This window comes from Prionailurus viverrinus, chromosome A2 (genome assembly GCF_022837055.1).
Source record: "Prionailurus viverrinus isolate Anna chromosome A2, UM_Priviv_1.0, whole genome shotgun sequence".
Classification (NCBI taxonomy): Eukaryota; Metazoa; Chordata; class Mammalia; order Carnivora; family Felidae; genus Prionailurus; species Prionailurus viverrinus.
Genome location: NC_062562.1, coordinates 29,241,644 through 29,251,462, shown reverse-complemented (window position 1 = coordinate 29,251,462; position 9,819 = coordinate 29,241,644).

The window sequence follows — 9,819 nt, the reverse complement described above, 5'->3', positions numbered from 1 at the left end:
GGTAGGTTTGGGTACTTCTTGGAGTGAGATATTCTTGGTCTACCACACAGATTATGGGAACCTTGTAAGTGATGCCTGGCTCATAATGGGGCATTCTGTAAATGTGCAGTGAAGTTAGTATTTCCTAACCCTGGTATAGTTCTGCCCACCACTGTGCTAAAATTGTTCCTTAGCCTCATCATTTAGAAAGCCCTGTGCTCTTTAGCCATAAATTCTATAAAGATGCATTTATTAAATATCTCTCAGATATAGTTTCTGCCCTCAAAAGCCTACAGGGCTCTTAAGGTATATACAGAAAGCTAGAGGATTTTGGCTGACAACATAATAATGACTCCTTTTCATTGACTGTTCATTCTGTACTAGGCGCTGTGTGTGATTTACCTCATCTAATCCTCGTAACAGCCCTGTGAGCAAGACAGGGTTGCTTGACTTACTATCCCCATTCTTATAGCTGAGAAAACTGAGGTTTAGAGACCTGATTTATGACCATATTGTAAGTAAATGAGTCCCAGCTTGATGTTAGTATTGTAAGTAATTGTGTACAGTATGTCAATAATGTGTCACTAAAACGTATCCTGCAGATTGTGAGGGTGCTAGAGAAGAAAGAGCACCAAGAGCAGGAATAGTCTAGGTAACATTTAAAAAGTCCATATATTTTTGAGAGAGAGAGCGTGAGCAAGAGAGGGTCAGAGAGAGAGGGAGACAGAAGATCTGAAGTGGGCTCTGTGCTGAGAGCAGCAAGCCAGATGGGGGGCTCGAACTCATGAACCATGATATGTTGACCTGAGCTGAAGCTGGACGCTCAACCGACTGAGCCACCCAGGCACCCCTACATAACACTTTGGAAGGCTAAATTGAGTTTTGCAAACTGGGTGGAATTTGGAGGTGTGCTTTTGTAATTGGGGGTATCAGGTGGCAAGATGGGGTGTGAACTCTTGTAAGTGAAGGAGCCCTTATGGAAGTGTGTGCATGAGAATAGGTCTGGGGTGAGGAGCCGTGGAAAGGAAAGCATTGAGAAGAATGTTTCTCCTCATTTCCCCCAGTTTTGAAGATTTCATATCTGGTGTCAGAGACTTAGAAAATAGAGGTTTGACAGTAACAAAGAGAAGGAAGGATTGGAAAAGGTGAGACTGATAAGTAAAGAATAGAAGTAGGAGACTTGATGGAAAAGAAAGGACAAGCTTTGGAGACTAAGAAATAATTAAAAGAATCCCAGAAACCTTGACAGTTTCAGACTTGAAATTACTAACAGTAACGTATACAGTTTATACAGAGGTTTGCAGTTATGGTTTACACAGAGGCCATCTTTTTTAGACATCCTTTGGGTGTACTTTGGGTAGACAAATAATAAGAAAATGAAGCACTCATGCCTGAAATGGAGTTCGTGGTTTTTTTCTTTCTCCCTTGTTTCAGGAAATCCCAGATGAAATTTGGTGCAGTGGGTCCAATTGCTTGTCTTTCTGCTTTTCTTCACTCTGAAATATAATCATTGGACTTTTATCTTTTTCCAGAGTTGTAGATGGTCCATTTCACTATGGAAAAATACTCTATGCTCAGAATATCTCTGAAATGCTTTAAATTGGTCCTGGATGGGTTTTGACCAAAGAGAATTTACAACCAGATACTTCTTTAGGATCTTTTGTCAACGAATCAGCTTTCAATCTAGGTCTAGTCAGATAAAACTGTGCAATAGAGAAGTCATTATCACAGCTGGTGCCTGCATTGTAGACATTCTTGGCTGAGAGAATAAGACTGTGCTGATAAAACTATGCTCATTCCTAGAGATTTCCAGTGAGAATTTGCATAAGCTTTTTCCTTCCTGCGAGAGCAAATTAAAAACCTCACTGGTTCTAAAATTCACTTGGAACGCATTAGAATTTTTAAATTGAAAGCACACATGATAATTCTTAGCAAATCACTTGTGTTTTGTATACATAGTAAAATACGTATATTTTCTCCTCCCCAAATTTCGGCAATTTAAAGCTCACACAATCCTTTTGTCTTAAATTGACACCCTTCCAGCTGTGTATAATTTAAAAGCCTCCCCCCCCCCCCACCCCCACTTTAATCCTGGCTCCTTGATTTCCCAGCAGCTTTCAGTTTACTCACTAGTCTCTCTAACTCTGTAACTCAGGCTTTTCTTGAAGTGGGAATTTTGTATAGTTCTGCCTGTTTATTTTCTCCATGTCTCTTCCTGCCCCACCCCCACCCCGGGCCTTGCTCTTAGAATTCAGTAACAACTGTATGAGTCCACTCTTGAGTAAGCAATTAAAAACCTTCTTAATGCATACTTGATGACTTGGAGCACTGCATTCTGCAGTTTCCATCTTTTTGTGATGCTCTGCATCTGTTTACTAAAAAAATTGGAGGCTCTTGGCACTAGCCTGTTTCTCATTATTATTGTTTGCTATCTCTCCTTGAAAACTTAAAATTTCCTTTGAAAGAATAAGAGTTGCAGTCTTTCTACATTGCCACTTCTTTGTTTCAAGATCTGATGGTATGTTAAAATATTGTGAGATAGTCTGTTGTTGATTAATGCTTTTGAGACAGATAATTTTTAAAAAAAATCACCCATATCCTTCATTTACATTTACATGAGAAAAGCATGAGATGATGTCTTATCTAGTTTTTTGAGACTTTTGTATGAATACATTTCTTCTTTTGCTAGAGCATTGGGTCTTACTTTCAAACCTGATTTTTTTTTTTTCTTTTGGGTATTGCTTTTCAGAAATGACTTTATTAAATTGAAAGCTGAGTTTGATTCTATTGATGGCTTGTTCTTAGAAACCTCATATTTGAAAATGAATGTTACTTTTAATGTAAGAATTTTGAAAACCCTAGTTAAATATACACTTGGGATTTGGCTCATTTTTAGAATCATATTTTTCAGCGAGGTTAACAACATGAAATGATTCCTGAATATCTTTATATACGGGTATGCTTTTCTTGGGCTCTGAAAAAAATACAAGTAAAAAGCCAAAGAGATAGATGGCAAATTAATTTTCTGCAAGTTTCGAATGTATTTCCCCAAGTTCAAATGTGTACGACGTTGATTACTAGTTTGTTTATACATTCAAAAAATAATGTTTTAATTAGATTAAATGGGAGCCTCAAGTTTTAGTCAACTTAAAATATTTGCAGCTGGTGGAAATGTTAATGGTACTTTGAAAAATTGGATAAAGTTGTCCTTTTACAATTTTGTTGTATTTGTTTGATGTGAAATAGTAAACATGTTGGCTTATATGCCTAAAATTTTGAAGAAAAGTAGTAGAAGGGAAAAGAAATGGATTCATTTTAACTCTAGATGGCAGTTAAACACAGCTAACAAAGACCAACTTGTTTGAAATACAGAAACACAAAAATAGTAGAAACACACACACGTTCTGTTCTACCATCCAGTTAATTATATTCTCAAAACGATGTCTTGGATTGATATTCCTAAACAAACATGTACAAAATGTAATTACACACAAGTGAAATAAATAGTGTCGGCCTGTAATTGCAAGATTTTTTTTTTCAACTTGTAATATGGCATACACCTGTGCAATGGCTTCTACTGCCTCTGTTTTGTCATTTTTACTAACATCTCATTCAGTGTAGTTTATTTTATGTACAATTATTTACCAATATCAATTCAAGCCATATGCCATTGGGAAAACTATTACATATTTAATGTCTCGAAATGTTAAAATATAAGTAAAGCCTATTTTCATGAGGAAATGTGTTCTCTATAAGTCCATTCCAAAAGCTGGCATAGATATCCCCTCGTGTACATTTGCAACTGCATTTTACTTTATATATATTTTTACCTATAAGTATTTAATTCATTAGCTTGGTGTTTGGAAGTTACCAAATAATATTTCTCATAGTATTTATAAGAGAAAGCAGAAGATTGTCAGATCATACCTTGTTCTCCTCTCATGGTCTCAGCTCTTGGAGTAGACTGTACGTCGTATACATTCGTAGAGCACAGCTACCTCTGATACATGATGACTGTATGGTGATAGGGCGATTGGTGAAGAGAATAAAAAGGACTTAAAGGACATCTCAGGTAGCTTAGAAGAGGAAAGGATGCGGCCTCTTTTAAAAAAAATTTTTTTTGCAGATTTATATGAAATAACTAAATTCTTTCGAGAGGACTTACTTGATTGATTTTTGTTTCTTGTATTTAGCAATTTATGACCTGAGTCTGTTTTCACACAGTAGATTATGGCATAGGCAGCAGCCACTACCCAGGGTATCAAAGGGCCTGTATGTGAGCACCCAGACCATATAGTTCTAAAACCTCGGTGGCCTTGCATTCGGGGAGGTGGGGGTGAAGTGCTTCTCAGCCAGAAAGGTGTAGAGGTTTGGGGCAGCCTAATGGAAACTGGAGTTTGAACACCTCAGATCTTGAAATGAGCGTTTGCCTTTTCAGTTGGCAGAATAAATGTTCAGTGGGCTCTCCAAGAGATGTCTGTGATCACATTGTAGAGAGTTCATAAGAACTCTCTGGTTAGACCCCAGACTCCTAATAGCGAGGGTTGGTTCCTAGTAGGCTTTTGATAAATGCTTGTTGAATATATTTCAGTTGGCAACAGGATAAATTTTTCTCTTTTCTTTTCAAACAGCATAAAAACAGTCCCGTGTTACTCAAAAATAGAAGTGAAAGAATTTAGGGGCGCCTGGGTGGCTCAGTTGGATGAGCATCTGACTCGATTTTGGCCTAGGTCATGAACCCATCGGTTTGTGGGATTGAGCCTTGTGTCAGGCTCCCGGCTGACGGTGCAGAGCCTGCTTAGGATTCTCTCTCTCCCCCTCCCTCTTTGCCTCTGCCCTGCTCGCATGTGCACACAGACACACATTCTCTCTCTCTCTTTCAAAATAAATAAACTTAAAAAATAGTAAAAGAATTTTTCCATTTATTTTAGAGAAGTTTCTGCTAGAATTTTATCACAATTAACGTAATTGCTGCCTATTTATAACAGATTGTTGCCTTGCATGGATACAGAGTTGCCAGAGCTGCTGAGGTTTCCAGGGAAGATGGAAATTTGGATGTTGATGTGAAATCTTCTGCGTAATCATTGTCAGTCACTGTTTGAAATAAAAAAAACAACAAAGAAAAAAATACAACATCAAACCAATGGTTTGTAGACTTCAATGTAGAGCACTCTAATTTTTTAGCTCATAATTTTTTTTAATGGTGTATTTTGAGAGAGAGAGAAAGAGAGAGTGTGTGCGTGCACACAAACTGAGGAGAGACGGAGAGAGAGGGAGAGAGAGAATCCTAAGGTTTTCCACTGTCAGCACAGAGAGCCAGGCAGGGCTCTAACTCATGAACCATGAGATCATGACCTGAACCAAAATCAAGAGTTGGATGCTTAACGGACTGAGCCACCTGGTGACCCGCTCATTATTTTTTTATAAGATGTTCTAAAATTGATTTTTAAAAATGTATTTATTTAAATTCAAGTTAGTTAACATACTGTGTAGTATTGGTTTCAGGAGTAGAACCCAGGGATTCATCACTTACATACAACACCCAGTGCTCATCCCAACAAGTGCCCTCCTTAATGCCCATCCCCCCCCCCCCCCCCTCCAGCAACTCTCAGTTTGTTCTCCATATTTAATAGTCTCTTATGGTTAGGCCCACTCTCTCTTTTTGTCTTATTTTTTCTTCGTTTCCCCTATGTTCTCTGTTTTGTTTCTTAAATTCCACTTATGAGTGAAATTGTAATAGTTGTCTTTTCTCTAACTTATTTTGCTTAGCATAATATACTCTGGTTTCATCCACATTGTTGCAAATGGTAAGATTTCATTCTTGTTGATGGCTGAGTAACATTTCATTGTATGTATATATTACATCTTTTTTACCCATTCATCAGTGGATGAACATTTGGGCTCTTTCCATGATTTGGCTATTGTTGATAGGGCTGCTATAAACATTGGGGTGCATGTGCCCCTTCAAATCAGCATTTTTATATCCTTTGGATAAATACCTCATAGTGCAATAGCTGGGTCATAGGGTAATTCCATTTTTAGTTTTTTAAGTAACCTCCATACTATTTTCCAGAGCGGCTGCACCAGTTTGCATTCCCACCAACAGTGCAAAAGGGTTCCCTTTCTCCACATCCTCGCCAGCATCTATTGTTGCCTGAGTTGTTAATTTTAGCCTTTCTGACAGGTGTGAGGTGGTATCTCACTGCGGTTTTGATGTATATTTCCCGGATGATGAGTGATGTTGAGTATCTTTTCATGTCAGCCATCTGACTGCCTTCTTTTGAAAAGTGTCTTTTTATGTCTTCTGCCCATTTCTTCACTGGATTATTTGTGTTTTGGGTGTTTAGTTTGATAAGTTCTTTATAGATTTTGGATAGTAACCCTTCATCTGATATGTCATTTGCAAATACCCTCTCCTATTCTGTCAGTTGCCTGTTAGTTTTATTGATTGTTTCCTTTGCTGTGCAGAAGCTTTTTATCTTGATGAGGTGCTAAGAGTTCATTTTTGCTTTTGTTTTCCTTGCCTTTGGAGACATGTCGAAGTAGAAGTTGCTGAAGCTGAGGTCAAAGAGGTTGCTGCCTGTTTTCTCCTCTAGGATTTTGATGGTTTCCTGTCTTGCATTTAGTTCTCTAATCCATTTTGAGTTTATTTTTGTGTATGGTGTAAGAAAGTCGTCCACGTTCGTTCTTCTGTATGTTGCTGTCCATTTTTCCCAGCACCATTTGCTGAAGGAACTGTCTTTTTTTTCATTGGATATTCTTTCCTGCTTTGTTGAATATTCGTTGGCCATATCTTTGTGGGTCCATTTCTGGGTTCTCTATTCTGTTCCATTAACGTATGTGTCGGTTTTGTGTCAGTATCATACTGTCTTGATTATTACAGCTTTGTTACACAGCTTGAAGTCTGAAATTGTGATAGCTCCAGCTTTGGTTTTTGCGTTTCAATGTTACTTTGGCTATTTGGGGGCTTTCCTGGTTCCATACAAATTTTAGAATTGTTTGTTCTAGCTCTGTGAAGAATACTCGTGTTACTTTGATAGAGATTGCATTGAATATATAGATTGCCTTGGGTACTATTGACATCTTAACAATATTCTTTCAGTCCATGAGCATGGAATGTTTTTCCATTTCTTTGTGTCTTCAATTTCTTTCACAAGCTTTCTATAGTTTTCAGCCTATAGATCTTTTACCTTTTTGGTTAGGTTTATTCCTAGGGATCTTATGATTTTTGGTGCAGTGGTAAATGGAATCTATTCCTTGATTTCTCTTTCTGCTGCTTCATTGTTGGTGTACTGATTGTAGGAATACAATCAGTTTCTGCACGTTGATTTTATATCTTGTGATTTTCCTGAATTCATGTATCAGTTCAAGCAGTTTTTTGGTAGTCTTTTGGTTTTCTACATAGAGTATCATGTCATCTGCAAAGAGTGAAAGTTTGACTTCTTCCTTGCCAGTTGGTATGCCTTTAATTTCTTTTTGTTGTCTGATTGCTGAAGCTAGGACTTCCAGTACTATGTTTAACAACAGTGATGAGAGTGTTCCCGACCCTAGGGGGAAAGATCTCCGTTTTTACTCATTGAGGGTGGTATTAGCTGTGGGTCATTTGTATATGGCCTTTATGATGTTGAGGTATGTTCCTACTCTCTCTACTTTCCTGAGGGTTTTTATGAAGAAACAATGCTGTATTTTGTCAACTGCTTTTTCTGCATCTATTGAGAGGATCATATGGTCCTTATCTTTCTTTTATTAATGTGGTATATCATGTTGATTGATTTGTGAATATTGAACCAGCCCTGTTGCCCAGGAATAAATCCCACTTGATCATGGTGAAGAATTATTTTAATGTACTGTTGAATTTGATTTGCTAGTATCTTATTGAGAATTTTTGCATCTGGGTTCATCAGGGATATTAGCCTATAATTCTCCTTTTTAGTGGCATCTTTGTCTGGTCTTGGAGTCAAGGTAATGCTGATTTCATAGAAAAAGTGTGGAAGCTTTCCTTCCATTTCTATTTTTTGGAACAGTTTGAGAAGAATAGGTATCTTTTCTTTAAATGTCCAGTAGAATTCCCCTGGGAAGCCATCTGGCCCAGGACTTTCATTTGTTGGGAGACTTTTGACTCCTAATTCAATATCTTCGCTGGTTATGGGTCTGTTCAAGTTTTCTATTTCTTCTGTTTCATTTTTTGTAGTTTGTATGTTTCTAGGAATTTGTTCATCTCTTCTAGATTGCTCAGTTTGTTGGCATATAATTTTTCATAGTATTCTCTTATAATTGTTTGTATTTCTGTGTTGTTATCTCTCCTCTTTCATTCATGATTTTATCTATTTGGGTCTTTTCTCTTTTTGATAAGTCTGGCTAGGGGTTTATCAAATTTATTCTTTTCTTTAATGTTTATTTATTTATTTTGAAGGAGAATGCACGAGAGAGTAGGAGGGGGGCAGAGGATCTGAACTGGGCTCTCTGCTGACAGCAGACAGCCTGACATGGGGCTCGAACTCACAAACCATGAGATCGTGACCTGAGGCGAAGTTGGATGCTTAACCAACTGAGTCACCCACGCGCTGCTCAATTTTGTTTATTCTTTCAAAGAACCAACGTTTCATTCTGTTGAGCTATTCTACTGCTTTTGGTTTTTTTTTTTTATATAATTTATTTATGTTTTAACCTTATTTCCCTTCTGCTGGCTTTAGGCTTTATTTGCTCTTCTTTTTCTAGCTCCATTAGGTATAAGGTTAGATTGTGTATTCAGAACCTTTCTTGCTTCTTCAGATAGGCCCGAATTATAATATACTTTGCTTTTGCACTGTCTTTGCTGTATCCCAGAGGGTTTGGACTGCTGAGTTTTCATTTTCATTTGCTTCCATGTGGTTTTTTTTTTCTCCTTTAATTTTCTGGTTAACCTATTCATTCTTTAGTAGGATGCTCGTTAACCTCCATGTATTTGAGTGCTTTCCAAATTTTTTCTTGTGGTTGATTTCAAGTTTCATAGTGTTATGACCTGAAAATATGCATGATACGATCTTGATCCTTTTGTACCTGTTGAGGTCTGATTTGTGACCCAGTATATGGTCTGTTTTGGATAATGTTCTATGTGCACTGAGGAGAATGTGTTTTCTGCTGCTTTAGGATTAAATGTTCTGAATATATCTGTTAAGTCAATCTGGTCCAGTGTGTCATTCAAAGTCACTGTTTCCTTGTTGATTTTCTGCTTAGATCATCTGTCCATTGCTGTAAGTGGGGTAAAGTCCCTGACTAGTATGGTATTATTATCAAGGAGTTTCTTTATGTTTGCTATTAACTGTTTCATGTATTTGGGTGCTTTCAAGTTGGAGGCATAAATATTTATAAAAGCTCTTCTTGATAGACCCCTTAATTGTGACTTAATGTCCTTCTTCATCTCCTGTTATAGTCTTTGTTTTAAAAAATCTCGTTTCTCTGATAGAAGTATGGCTACTCTGGCTTTATTTTGATCTCCGTTAGCATGATAGATGGTTCTCCATCCCCTCACTTTCAATCTGCTGGTGTCTTTACATCTAAAATGAGTCTCTTGTAGGCAACATATAGATGGATCTTGTTTTTTAATCCATTCTGATACCCTTTGTCTTTTGATTGGAGCATTTAGTCCATTTATGTTCAGAGTGATTATTGAAAGATATGAATTTAGTGCCATCGTGTTACCTGTAGAGTGGGTGTTTCTAGTGATGTTCTCTGGTCTTTTGTGGTCTTTGTTGCTTTGGTCTTCTTTTTTTTTTTTTTTTTTTTTTTTCTCCACTCAAAGAGTCCCCCTTAAAATTTCTTGCAGGGCTGTTTTAATGTTCACAAACTTCTTTAGTTTTT